Below are 15,263 nucleotides of genomic sequence, written 5' to 3'. Positions count from 1 at the left end.
TATAAACATGATCTAATTGTTGAACAACATCTAACCCTAATTATAAACCTAGATCTATATTTTATCCTACTTTTAGTGGCTATGCTATCAAGTATGTAAAACAAAACTTGCATCTAACATCTAACCTATGTCAAAATCTAGTACTAGTTGCTATCCTACCGGGCTTGTTAAAAAGGAAAAAAAATTACCTCTTTTTTTCAGCAGGGCTTCGCCGCACAAAAACGATGAACAGGCGGGACCTTCCTCTCCCCAATTATTAAATGCGCTGCCAGCCAGGGCCCACAAGGTGCCGCCCATTTGACGGGTGAGACCTTGTTCTCGCCCATTCAACGTGCGACGATATGGTAGACTTCATTATTTTTAAACGGGCATGTGATCTTAAAAAATTTAGAAAAAAATATAATTTTTTTTTCATGATGCAGCAACAGCTAAAAAGAATGAGATGTCGACCTGTAATAGTAGGCACACAGAAGGCCACGAGGCCACAGCGGGTTCCAGCACACAGGCCTCGATCGCGGGCACGCAGACAGCCAAGGCGTGGGCATGGGGCTCCATTGTGAGCTTGGTGCCTTGCTTGTTCAGATGCCTCTCCGATTGCCTCTTTAGCTCTAAGGTTGGTGCCTTGCTCTTCTTTTTTTGACTTTCTTAGCGTTGTTACAACATCTTTGCTTATTCGGTGAAAACCGAAATCACCTAACTGATGTTGTGCATTTTCTATTTTGATAATGCTAGCACCCTTACGTTCGATGCCATCGATCATCTGTTGGGCCCACTCAACTACTGAGAACTTTATTCGTTCCCGTTAGCACATACGTAGACAACTTTGTAGTCTCTAGTAGCTTCATTTCTCTTCCTCCATTTTTCTCTCTCTCCAACTGATTCATCCAATCCCCCAGCGCTCGAATGAGGCCATGGGGCCGTCGAATCTGCCCCCGTTCGCAGCAGCAGCCGCTTGAAACCATCTAGGCCCCTAAATTGTGTTTTGATAATTAATGATAATATATATTTGTGGACTAACTTGGTTAATTGAGTTGTAAAAGGTTAGTCACGAAGATGTTGCGGAGCTAGACGGTATCCTTGATCACGTGTCAATTAGTTTTAAAACTGCCTATTCACCCTCCTCTAGACGGTATCCTTGATTCTATAATTAGTATCAGAGCCTAGGACTCCTTTTTATCGTGGATTTAACCATCCGGGAGTAGGATTATAGCTAGTGACGCTCATGTCAATTTGGGGGAAGCCTCCATTCTTTGAGGGGTCAAACTACGCCTATTGGAAGGCTAGAATTACCATTTATCTTAAGACCATGGGTGGTAAGTTATGGGATATAGTAGACAAGGATTATGCAATTATTGATCCCACTAATCCTACCAATGAAGATAGGGGGAATACTCTTGCAAATGCTCAAGCTATGAATATTCTTTATAGTGCTTTAGACCTTAATGAGTTTAATCACATTTGCAAGCTTGAGACCGCTCATGAAATTTGGGAAAGGCTTAAAGAGATTCATGAGGGCACAACTATGGTTAAGGATGCAAAACTTTTTGTTTATAAAGGGCAACTTGAAAATTTTACTATGTTGCAAAACGAAAGCATTGAAGAAATATTCAATCATTTAAACAACATAATAAACGAGCTCAAGGAGCTTGGAATGGATGTTTCCGATGTTGATTTCTCTCACAAGTTTCTTAGAGCTTTGCCTAACAAATATGATACAATTTTTACTTTGCTTGTGAGGTCCAACTTGAAGAAGACAACTCCAATGCAAATCTTAAGTGAAATTCTCACTCATGATATCTTCAAGAAGTCTCAAGAGGACCTTCAGGATGATGCTATTAATGCCAAGAAAAATGTAGCATTCAAGGCTCAAGCATCAAAAGACAAGAATGATCATGAAGAGAGCGATGATGATGACAAAAGTGATGAAGAAATGGCTCTTTTTGTGAGAAGATTCAAGAGATTCATGAAGAAGAAGAAATATCAAGGTGGATTTAACAAGAAGGGACAATCATCCAAAAGGAATCCCTTCGAAGAAAGAAGATGCTTTGAATGTGGCAAAAAGGGTCACATTGCCACAAAGTGCAAGAACAAGGAAGAAAAGCATTCCAAAAAGAAGAAGAAAGGTGATGGCAAGAAGGTATTCAAGAAATACTACAAAAAGAAGAAAGATGACCAAGCTTTCTATATTGAGTGGGACTCGGATGCAAGCTCAAGCTCCGACACCGAAGATGAGAAGCCATCTCAAAAGGGTCTTGCCGGTGTTGCCATCAAGAAAGCACCTTCGCTATTCTCCACTCCGCATTGCCTCAGGGCAAAAGGTGATTCTAAGGTATTAAATGATAAAGATGAATATTCATATGATGATCTTGTTGAACTTATAAATGGTTTTGATGATTTCATGGGCAAAGAAAGAGCTAAGTTTAAGGAATTGAAGAAAAGGCACACATCTCTTCAAGAATCATATGAGGAGCTAAAGACGACTCATGAGGGTCTAAAATAAACTCATGAGTTGCTTAAGGAAGCTCATGACTCTCTTATTGCTCATGAAATCAATAAAACAAAAGTAGATATGAGCACGTCTTGTAATATTCTTGATGATGCATCAACTTTGTCTTGTATGAGATCGTCTACCATGCACGATGATTTACTTACCTTACCTAAAGTTATTTCTTGCAATGATGCTTTGATTATTGATGAGAACATCATGTTGAAAGAAAAGGTTAAAAAACTAACTCATGATCTTGCAAGATGTTATGTTGGAGATCTAAAATTAGATAAGTTTTGGATAGTCAAAGGTTCTCCATCAAGAAGGAAGGCCTTGGGTATATTCCCAAGAAGGGTAAGAAAGCATTTGTGCATCACAAAACTATTTTTGTGAAAGGTAGCGGTTATTGTATGAAGTGCAAGAAAACCGGGCATGTTGAAAAAGAGTGCAAAAATGTTAAGGATAATTCATATGCTTCTTTTGACTCATGCTATGTTCTTAAAAAATGTTCTAATGGCATAGTCAAAGCTAGATTTGTTGACACTCCTATAATCGGTGCTAAAAAGAATGCTATTTGGGTGCCTAAAGCCTTAGTGACTAACATTCAAGGACCCAAACAAGTTTGGGTACCTAAAACAACTTAACTTTATTTTGTAGGTGAACTACAAGTCCGGTGGAGAACATTGGGTGCTAGATAGTGGTTGCACTCAACATATGACCGAAAATCAAAGGATGTTCTCTTCTATGAGCAATGATGGATCGGAATATGACAAAAATTACATTTGGTGATAATAGAAAAGTAAAGGTAAAAGGGTTATGTAAAATTTCAATCTCAAATGATTCTTCTATCTCAAATATCTTACTAGTTGAATCTTTGAATTTCAACTTACTATCCGTTGCTCAACTATGTGATCTTGATCTTACATGCACTTTTTCTCCAAATGATGTGACTATATCTAGCATGAAGGATAATAGTATTATTTTCAAAGGTTTTAGATATGGTAATCTTTATTTAGTTGATTTCTCTTCTAATAATGCAAGCCTTAGTGTCTGTTTACAAAGACATCTAAAGGATGGCTTTGGCATAAAAGTCTCGGTCATGTTGGTATGAATCAACTAAACCGTTTGTTGAAGTATGATCTTGTAGTTGGTTTAAAGGATGTGAAATTTGAGAAGAATAAGCTATGTAGTGCTTGTCAAGCTGGAAAATAAAGTGGGAAATTCTCATCCTTACAAGAGCTCTATGTCAACCTCAAGACCATTGAAATTATTGCATATGGATTTATTTGGTCCTACTACGTATGTAAGTATTGGAGGTAATAGCTATTGTCTTGTCATTGTCGATGACTTCTCTCGATATACTTGGGTATTCTTTTTTGCATGATAAGTCCTTTGTGTTTAATATCTTCAAAAGTTTTGCAAAAAGAGCCGAAAATGAGTTTGAGTTCAAAGTCAAGAAAGTGAGAAGTGATAATGGCTCCGAGTTCAAGAACACGTAGGTTGAGGACTTTTGTGATGATAAGGGTATCAAATATGAATTCTCGGCTAAATATACTCCGGAGCAAAATGGAGTAGTTGAGAGGAAGAAATGGACTCTCATTGATATGGCAAGGTCAATGCTTTCGGAATATAATGTTTCGGACAATTTTTCGGCCGAAGCTATTAATGCAGCTTGTCATTCATCTAATCGATTATATTGTCACTGATTATTAAAGAAGATTCCATATGAACTTCTTATTGGAAGGAAGCCAAATATTTCATATTTTCGGGTATTCGGATGCAAGTGCTATATTCTAAAGAAAGGTACTCGCTTATCAAAATTTCAAAGAAAATGTGATGAAGGTTTGTTACTTGGTTATTCTTCTAATAGTAAAGCTTATCGTATCTATAACCAAAATTCCGGTTTGGTTGAAGAGACACATGATGTTGAATTTAATGAAACTAATGGCTCTCAAGAAGAGCAAGAAAATTTGGATGATGTAGGTAATAAAGGCTTGAGAAGTGCTATAAAAAATATGTCTATTGGTGACATCAAGCCAAAAGAAGAAGATGAACAAGAGGATGATCCATCTATTCCTATTCAAGCTATTCCATCTTCTTCTACAAATGATCAAGCTCTAGATCAAAATGTGGAAGATGTGGATGATCAATTACAAAAAGCTACCATTTCATCAACTCCATCTCAAGATCATGTAGTTCATCCAAAGGTTCATCATACTATTGCCAAAGATCATTCTATTGATCAAATCGTTGGTGATCTTAGTAAAGGTGTTCAAACTCGTTCTTGCATTGCTTCATTTTGTGAGCACTATTCTTTTGTTTCCTCTATTGAACCTAACCATGTAGAAGAAGCTCTAAGTGATCTGGATTGGGTGAATGCAATGCATGAGGAATTAAATAATTTCACCCGCAATGATGTATGGGAATTAGTGGAGAGACCAAGGGATCATAATGTTATTGGCACTAAATGGGTTTTTCAGAATAAGCAAGATGAAGATGGAATTGTTGTGAGAAACGAAGTAAGATTGGTTGCACAACGATATACTCAAGTCGAAGGTTTGGATTTCAGATAAACTTTTGCTCCCGTAGCTAGACTTGAAGCTATTAGAATCTTACTTGCTTTTTCTTCATCTCATAATATCAAGTTATATCAAATGGATGTTAAAAGTACCTTTTTGAATGGTAAGATTAGTGAACTCGTATTTGTTGAACAACCTTCCGGTTTTGAAGATCCTAAAAAATCCAATCATGTTTATAAACTCTCTATGGCCTTAAACAAGCTCCACGTTCGTGGTATGAGAGATTTAGAAATTTTCTTGTTTCGAAGGGTTTCAATATTAGGAAAGTTGACACTACGTTGTTCACTAAATCTATTGGCAACGATCTCTTTGTTTGTCAAATTTATGTTGATGATATTATATTTGGATCCACCAACAAAGATTTTTGTGATGAATTTGGAGAAATGATGTCAAGGGAATTTGAAATGTCCACGATTGGTGAATTAAGTTTCTTTCTCGGACTACAAATCAAGCAACTCAAAGCTATGACTTTTATTAGTAAATCAAAATATTTGAAGGATTTATTGAAGAAGTTCGGTATGGAAGATGCAAAACCTATCAAGACTCCTATGGCAACAATGGTCATCTTGATCTTGATGACGGAGGTAAATTAGTAGATTTGAAGCTTTAAAGATCAATGATAGGTAGTTTGCTTTATCTTACAGCATCTAGGCCAATATCATGTTTAGCGTTTGCATGTGTGCAAGGTTTCAAGCATCCCCTAAAGAATGTCATTTGATGGCCGTTAAGCGCATTTTGAGATATTTAAAATTCTCTTCTAGTATAGGGCTTTAGTATCCTTAAGATGCTAAGTTTGAGCTAATCGGATATTCGGATTCTGATTATGCGGGTTGCAAAGTTGATAGAAAGAGCACCTCCGGTAGTTGCCAATTCCTTGGTAGATCGCTAGTTTCATGGTCATCCAAGAAACAAAACTATGTAGCACTTTCTACCGCTGAAGCGGAATATGTTTCCGCGTGTAGTTGTTGTGCTCAATTGCTATGGATGAGGCAAACTTTGCTAGATTATGGTGTTGCTTTCAAAATAATGCCTCTTTTATGTGACAATAAGAGTGCCGTGAAAATAGCCACAAATCCAGTCCAACACTCTAGAACCAAGCATATAGATATTCGCCATCATTTTCTCAGAGATCATGTTAGCAAAGGCGATATCCTAGTTGATAGTGTTTGGACCGAAGACCAATTAACAGATATCTTTACCAAACCTCTAGATGAAAGTCATTTTTGCAAATTGTGAAATGAGCTTAACGTTATTGACTTCTCAAATGTTGCTTGAAACATTGGACACATGAAGTTTGGGCATTAACATGTTGAAGTATCTTGTTTATAATACCTCACATGCTTATTTTGTCCTTGATTATTCCCTTTTGTATGTTTAAATTTGTTATTATTTAAATTCAAGTTTATATCTTTAATGAACTTTCTTATACCTTTTTGCATATGATTTTATCACACATATCATGTATTAAGTTTATATGCTATATCGAATATTGTTTTCCTACTCAAATTTTCTTTGTCAGCAAAGTCAAGTGGCAGCGGTCTGACCGCCAGAAATACTTCGGTCTGACCAGAGGAGAAATCTCTCTGAGTTGCCGAGGTCTGACCGCGCGTGGTGCCGGTCTGACCGCCAGAGGAGAAATCTCTCTGAGTTGCCACGGTCTAACCGCGCGTGGTGCCGGTCTGACCGCCAGAGGAGAAACCTCTCTGAGTTCCCACGGTCTGACCACATAAGGCGTTGGTCTGACCGCCACGAAAAGATAAGTCTGACCGAGCCCTATCCTCTTCGATCCCCATCTCCATATTCGAGCATCCTCTCTCTCTCTACCCACAAAAGCTCTCACCGTGAGAAACTCAAGAACTCCAAATCCTTTGTCCCTGGTCTAACCGCAAGTTTCCCCGGTCTAATCTCGGACTTCTCCATGGCATCTCGGTATTTTCTCAAATCCCCCTCATTTTACCTTGGATTTTAAAGGATTTTGGTGCCTAGGGTTGAGAATGAGGACATCTTTTGAGGCATGGATTTGAAGAGAACTTTGAGGAATTATGTTGGTAGTATCTATTCTATGGTATTCTCATGTTTTGGTTGGTTGAAATCACGAATTGGTTCAAATCTCATCGATTTTCTCCAACAAAAGGGGTTGTTCATATGCTCACAGCCAGACCATGAGGTGTGCTTCGGTCTAACCGTCAGCAAGATAAAAGGCCAATTATTCTCTGTTTTAGCATGTTTCAATTTAATCTCTTTTATCTAATGCATTGTGACATGTTATATGTTCAGTGGAGGTGGAAGTGGCTTTGTAAAGAGGTGGAAGAAGGTGTTGTCCACTAAATCAAAAAGGAGACATGTAAGCTTGGATTCTGATGATGATGATCAAGGTTCAGATTGGATGCCTTCTCAAGGCACATTTGGTGAGAAAGCATCATCCTTTGCTGGTAATTTTGGTGATGATGATTTTATTGATAATGCTAGTGATGAAGATCATGAATTCAATTTTCAAGCATACACTGGTCATAAGAAATCATGGACTGCAGCTGCATACACTAGGGCCAGAAATGTGTATCAATATGATTTAGATAATGGTGCAACTCTACCTCAATTTCATACTATGACACAACAAGATGCATTCTTCGGGCATATTGTGAATAAGCCTATATTTAAACACAAATGGATTGATTGGGCTTATGTCCGAAATCAACCTAGCATGACTGAGTTAGCTGATATCTTTCAAGTGCTGGGTCTTTATGAATTTATGAATCTCAAATGTGATTGGGATGAAGGAGTCATTAGATAATTTTATGCAACTGTCGAAATATCTCATGAAAATAGAAAAATTTAATGGATGACTGGGACAAGGAGGTATGAGGCTTCCTTTATGGATTTTGTCAATACTCTTAGAATTACTTTCGGTGATGTTTTTGGATCTATAAATGTGCACGATGAAGAACATTTGGGTGAAAATATGTGGAGCTCTTTCTATGAACCAGTAGAGGTTGTTCCTAGAGTTACTCTTGGAACAGTGACATGTCTGAAAGTGTTGCCTGCTGCTATCAATAAGATTGTACGAGCCACTTTTGCCCCTAAGAGTGGCAACAATGACACTGTTCGGGATGTCTATTGGAACATCATTCATCATGTTATGAATAGACGCTGAATTGATATTGTTAAGTTCATTTTAAAAGAAATTGATTATGTCACAGTGAGCATTCTGCCCAATCTCTATTTTGCTCTATATATTATGTCTCTTGTACTTATGAAGACAAATTTTCGACGATCATCTTGTACTTGCAAGCATTTGGGATATCATCCCTTCAAAGTGAATCCAAGTATCTTGCGTAGAGGTCTGGAAGGTTAGGGTGCAGCTCAGGGACAACACAATGATGAACCTCAACATTATGTCCCTCCTCCAGCACAGGCACCTCCAGAGGCCGTACCTGCACAGTGGACACCACCAGCAGGGTGGTTTGACCCATATATGGCTACTATTCAGCAGCAGTTTGCAGGGCTTCATCAGCACTTTACAGATTTTCAGGCAAATCCTCCTCCATCCTTCTTTCACCGGGTCATTCAAGAAAATCAAATTGCTATTGCTCTTGCTAGAGAAGACATTGCAGCTCAGAACCAAGAATTGACTAAGATGTTTACCAGTATATCTCTTGAGCAGTGGAATCTACAGCAACAGTTTGACAGTTTCTCTAGTCGCTTTGACTCCTTCTCCCAGGACTTCTATAATATCTATCCAAGGCCTCCTCCATCTCCTCCACAGGATGACTAGCTCTTTTTGGTATTTGATGCCAAAGGGGGAGAAGGAAAAGGTGCAGAAGTGTCATCTATGTATGAGGACTTTATGTGATAAACTATGTATTGCACTATGTGTTGCATTACATCTTTATTTATTTGTGTTGCATGAATACTATGTTTATTATCATATGTTATGAACTTTTAAACTATATTTATTGTCATATGTTCTACTTTATTGGTCTTTGGTTATTTTGTGGAAGAATGATTTGAAATGACTTTCATTGGACATATCTTGGTTATATTGGTTATATTCTCTTCCTCGGATTCAAGACAGCAAGGTAAACTCCGCCAAAATTTCTTTTCAATCTATGTCATGTGCCATTTATTCTCTTTTTTCTCTTATGTGCACATATGTAGGGGGAGCTTATCTTACATGAGTTTTAATAGCATGTAATTTCCTTTAAATTTCACTTCCTTGAAATTCTTGCTATGGAAACTCACCCTCGAGTCTTCTTAATGGCTTATGCTAAAAGTAGACTCAAAACTCTATACATAACACTTCTTTGAATTATTGTCATCAATTACCAAAAAGGGAGAGATTGAAAGCATCTAGACCCCTAAATTGTGTTTTGGTAATTAATGATAATATATATTTGTGGACTAACTAAGTTAATTGAGTTGTAAAAGGTTAGTCACGAAGATGTTGCGGAGCTAGAAAAATGCATGAGTGGAAGGCATGAAAAGGATAGCTCAAGGCAAATGTATTTTCGTAGGGCATTTTATTTTTGCCGGTCAAAGGTGTCTAGAGAAGAAAATGGCTGGATTGATAGGATAAATGCCGTACTATAAAGAGGGGTTGGTGTATGTTTACTTGAGGTCTCTATAGTGCCAATTTGCTCAAACTTGCATTCATATAGAGATTGAAAAATCTTAGCTTCTAAGAACCCCATGAAATGGTTGCCTCTGGGTTTATGGTTATTGGTGGTCTGACCTGCCTGAAGGCGGTCTGATCGCTGTATCTCAGTATGGTGGTCTGACCGGGCCCCCGGCCGGTCTGACCGCTATATAGAGTTGACAGCTTTTCCTGGTTGGCGGTCTGACTGGCCGTGTAGCTCAGTCCAACCATCCTGGCGCAGAAGGTTTTGGGTTGTGACGGTCCGACCGATCTGGTCCGAGGTCTGACCGTTGGAAAGACGGCGGTCTGACCGACAGGTTGACTACAGTCAGATCGCCAGGGTTGCTTGTGTGTTAGAACGGCTGTAACGGTCGAATTTAATGTGAAGGCTATAAATATGAGGTTGACTGGTCCTTGTGAGTTCTCTCTTGCACTCTAGCCATTCAATACACATACTTGGAGCTCTTGACTTCATCCTCTCCCTCTCTTGATTTAGTGTTGCATCTTTGAGAGGTTTGAGAGCATATAGTGTATAATTTCAAGAGTTTGAGCATTTGGGCACTAGTGATTCTTCAAGCAAGCGACATCGGTTTTTTACTCTTGGAGGTTACCGCCTCCTAGACGGCTTGGAGATTGTGGCACCGTCGAGCTCTTCAAGGAGATTGTGAAGAAGCCGCGGTGGTGGTTGTGAGAGGCTTGAGCACGCCTTGCCGGAGTGGCGAAGTGCATCACTAGTGGAATCGAGGTTTGAGCAGTTCTTGTCAATTCCGGCTTAAGATCAAGTTGCTCGGAGAGAGTCCTTTCTCCTTGGAGAATTGAATACTTGATACAGAAGCGGATTGTAGCTTGAACTCACCTCAACGTGGATTAGGGGTGATCGGCAAATCACCGATACCACGGGAAAAATCCTTTGTATTTCCTTTAGCACTTACTTTATTGTTGACCTATTTATCTTTCATGCAATTTACTTCAAGCAATTTATTTTCCTAGTCTTTAAGTTGTTGCATGTCACCCTAGTTTGCAATCCTTCGGCATAGCTCTTAGTTGTCCCTATTTATTGCTAGTGATCATTAATTTAATTTTATAAGTTTTCTTGATTAGGTGTCAATTAGTTTTAAAACTGCCTATTCATCCCCCCTCTAGACGGTATCCTTGATTCTACACCGCTGCTGTCCCCGACGAGGTCTGCAGCGATGTCAAGTTGGCGTCCAGGAGCTGGCGCTTCCACTGCAGCTCGTGACGCCGCGCGTCTTGTTCAAATCGGAGAATGGTTAGGGTTTCGGGTCATGGCGGAGGAAGTTGCAGATTCAAAATGGTTCAGCTGAGGCTAGGATCTCAATCTTATAGGCAAGTCAATTGGATGTTGCGGTGGCCTCTTTGAGATGTTGCATGCATGTATTCATTTCGATTGTTGCAACAATAATTATGACTATTGGGATGTTGCAACTGTTTCTCTCTAATGTTGTAGTAGGTAAATTTTGATATTCCATCAGGCGATTTGAAATGTTTCAATGGTTACAACATGTGATTTGGCTCAAATTGATCTTTTTGATGCTGCAATAGGTGAATTGGGATGTTCCAGTAAGTGATTTTTATTCAATTGAGTTTGCAGAGAAGCGTGTTCATTTCTTGTCTCCAACAGAGCACCACTCTTTGTCTTGCGTTCTCTGTCTCATCTAGCCCGCTCCGATCAGGTCCAAGCCTTCTACTCCATGACCATCGATCGCCTTTGATGTTCCGAAGCACGCGTTGTCCACCTTCGCTGCTGTCGTCATAGCCAAACTCCTGGAGGTGGTCGCGTTGTTGTTAAGCGTTGGCGTTGGCAAAAGGCGCTAGAGTTTGAGGACACCGGGAGGCCGTTGCCGTCATCGGCGCTCATGAGCACGCTCACGACACTGCAGGTGGTGCCCCTGGAGCCCTAGTAGATGTCGCCACCGTGGTGCTGCAGTCATGGCCTTGTGGTCAGTGGCTAGCAGCACAATAGGCCGGGCCCGCGCGAGGGCCACGCCTCATTGACACTTCTGCGCGGGTGAGACGAAGCAGCAAGGCATTGAATCGAGTGGTGAGGAGCTTTTTTCTATGTTGCAGCAGCTGATTTTGGATGTTAACAGATGGTTTGGGATGTTGCATTAGCTTATTTGATGTTGCAACATGTGATTTGGTGGGATCAACTCGTGTTTTACTGATGTTGCGGTAGGGAGATTGAGATGTTGTAACAGGTGATTTGGAATGTTGAAAAAAATTATCGATATTGAGATTATCGTTTTATCATTTTCTTGTAGAATGTTGTATGAAACATGGCACTAATACTGCGGTGGGATTTTTCCTCTCCTAGAACCGGACGTCAGCAAGCTACTTTTTGTTGCGTGCAACATCATGGCATGTTGCGGTGTGAATTTTCCAGCAGAGAACGAAATAGAGAAAAGATATTTATGCCTTTTGTTGCATGCAACACGAGGACATGTTACGATTGGAATTTTTCAATTTGCATCGAACGACAGAGCTGCTGTTCAGCTATTTAGATCCGACGGCCTAGAATCGTCTGGAGCTAGCGCCGACTCTTGACGTCCGGACGCTAGCTCCTCCGTCTCTATTTCTCTGGATGAAATTTCGGTTGGCATTTCTCATAAACCAAAATATTTTGTCACCGAAGCAAACCGAATGCCCACCCCTAGGCAAAAGGGACACTGAGAGCATGTTTTTCACTTAAACACAGTAGAAGTGGTCGGCAATGTCATTTTCTCAGAGAAAACTAGTGTTGAATTTCTAGTGGAGATCTTTTTGCAACACTATGGCATTTAATTTACCACGAGAGAATGAGCTGAAGGAATGACGATTAACAAGCTAGCTACAACTCGAAAGCCATTTTAATTTATTCCATTCAAGTGCACGAACGCCGCCGCCCTAGCTCCTGCTGATACGTACTTACACGTGCGACGGCGCACAAACGCACACGTACTGACGTACACCCAACAACTAGAAGCTCTAGCACCTAGCAGCAGAGCGAACACAGAGCACAAGGTCATGTCACTTGTCGCCGGCCGCCTCCTTGCGGTCGCCCTCGACCTTGACGGCGATCATTGCGGCCTCGAGAAGGAAGCTCCCACCCTCGTCGTCGACGGCTACCTGGAGCGGCTGCGACCCCAGCCCGTCGGCGACGGAAAGCATGATGCGGCGCATCTCGTCGCGGAACTCGGCGCGGTCGACGGCGCCGCTGTGGTCGGCGTCGAACTGCTCGAAGACGGCGTCGTAGAGCGCGGCGACCTCGGCGGGGAGCGGGGCTGGCTTGGCGGACCCAAAGCCGGCGCCGTCGAGGGGGGCGGAAGGACTCGAGCGCGCGGCGGAGCTCGGCGCAGGACAGCACGCCGTCGCCGTTGGCGTCCACGCTGCGCGCAAAGGCGGCCTCGTCCGCCACGAAGGAGCGCACCGTCGAGCCATCCAAGACCACGACGCTCATGGCGGCGGCGTCTCTTCTCTGTGCCCCGAGCTGCTTGGTAGCTGGGGGAGCGGAGAGCGGGCTGGTTTCTGAGTTGTGACGGCGTGGTGGGTTCGGTCGCTAGGCGTGGGGGGGGGGGGTGTTTATCTGCTCCTCCTTGACCTGTCCTGTGATTTGATGTGATGGCGCGTTAGGATATTTTTGTCCATCGGTGTGGTCGGTGGTCAGATTACACGTGCGCACTTTGGTGTTCCCGGATTTTCCTCTTTATGTCCCTCCCCTCGTTGTCCAACATGGTAAAACCCAATTTGTGCGGGCAACAAAAACATTAGAATTTTTTCCAAACGGACAGTTTGGTTTCTGATCCTTACAAAAACCAATTTGGATGAGAGAATCCGATCCGATTGTCAGCTAAATCAGCTGAATTCGTATCAAACGTGTCGGTCCGCAGGCGATTCGATTGAGAATTGGATCCGGATGATTCAACATTTTGGCTAGGGCCTAACAATCTCTCAAAAGGGTGTTTCATAGTGATTATCGTTACCGTTTCCCATCGAGTCCTTTGCCATTGGCACTAGCGCTGTAGTGAGCTCAATCTTATGAAGGTCGGCGGGTCGAAAGCGAAGCTAGAGATGTTGAGCTCCAGCATGCCCAAGTGGGTGAATCCGAACCCGTTGAGCAGGATGATGTTGCGCAGCTCAATGCCGAAATCTGGATTGAGAAGAGCATTGCATTGAGCAGAGAGGCAAAATCCATCATCTTCTCAAGAACTGTTGTCTTCTCCATAGCCAACAAGCCGTTCACGCTGGTAACCTCTCCATTAACCACATCCTCCGTCGCTTCGCCCCACTCCCCAGTGACGCCTCGTGCTACTTGAGGATGAGATTGTAGCCAACCAGGATGCAAAGGAGACTAGGGCACTCGTGGTCGTGGAGCAGGTGCGGATGCATGTTGTCAAAGATAACGTGATGCAAGCCATGGGCGAGAGACGGTTCTGGTGGGATCGGCCCCTCAAAGGATAAAAAGAGTTTACATCTCTTTATGAGATTAATAACCATGCAGGTGCGACACGTACGTGCAATTTTTGTACATCTACAATTTCTAATATGATTTTAGGGCATAAAAATAAAAATAAATGATACATCAAGTAATATATTGTTAAATAGATAATCACGTGCAAATATAATATCACAATAAATTTATCTTTAGAAATATCAAATGTCTAATGCTCTTGATAATTTCCCATCCATGGGAGGGGATGTCGTCAGTTGTGCCTTCGTTATGAGTTCTGACCATCTTGATGAAAATATTTGAGAGAAAGACTCTGCCTATTGGGGTGCTCTTTATAATCTGCAAAGAAATTTCACCACCGTGGGGAGGATGATATTTATTCGCCACTGTCGGTGACATGGGAACCGGGGGTCCCTGAGTCCTGAGGCCAAGACGACAGAGTGCCACATGGTGTGCCTTCCCCCGGGGACTTTTTCCCGAGGTCCGAGAAGACCAAGTTCTGGGACAGGGTGCTCGGGGCCATGAACAGTGGTCCCCGAGTACCCGAGTTCCCCGAGGACCCGAGAAGTACAAGTTCCGGGAGAGGACGGTCGGGGCCATGAACAGTGGACCTCGAGTACCCGAGTTTCCCGATGACCCAAGCAGGTACAGTTCCGTGAGATGGCACTCGGGGTCATGAACAGTGGTCCCCGAGTGCCCGAGTTCCCGAGGACCAAGAAAAGGTATATCCGAGAGAGAGTGCTCGGGGCTATGAACAGTAGTCCCCGAGCACCCAGAGTTCCCCGAGGACTTGAGAAGCCCTTTGCCGGTGGACCCCACAAGGGCCCAGCGGTGAGGTGTCAATTGATGAGAGGCTCGCTGCATTTAAGAGGGAGCGTGGCATGTCACTTCCAACCACTCCCCCCACGCCTGCTGTCAATCCCTGCCACTGCCTGGCAGGGCGGCGTGGGGACATTTAATGCGGCGTGGGGACATTTAATGCGGCGGGATATCGTCGCAGGGCTCGAGGCATATCGCCTGCCGCTCTGCTGTGTCAGGCTTGCTCGGACCCGGCGGGCATGCGAGGTTGCTCGGTGGCTGCCCGGTGGGCCCTCCCTGCTGCACCCGCTGAAAAGTGGG

The 15,263-nt window shown here is 42.4% G+C and overlaps 1 pseudogene; it reads right to left on the bottom strand.

Annotated features, from left to right (window-relative positions):
• Positions 1–12,545: 12,545 nt before the first annotated feature.
• LOC133914283 (uncharacterized) lies at positions 12,546–13,224 on the bottom strand (annotated as a pseudogene).
• Positions 13,225–15,263: the final 2,039 nt, after the last annotated feature.

This window comes from Phragmites australis, chromosome 4, assembly GCF_958298935.1.
Source record: "Phragmites australis chromosome 4, lpPhrAust1.1, whole genome shotgun sequence".
Taxonomy (NCBI): domain Eukaryota; kingdom Viridiplantae; phylum Streptophyta; class Magnoliopsida; order Poales; family Poaceae; genus Phragmites; species Phragmites australis.
The sequence above is the reverse complement of the archived record's forward strand: the minus strand, read 5'-3'. Positions and strand labels throughout refer to the sequence as shown.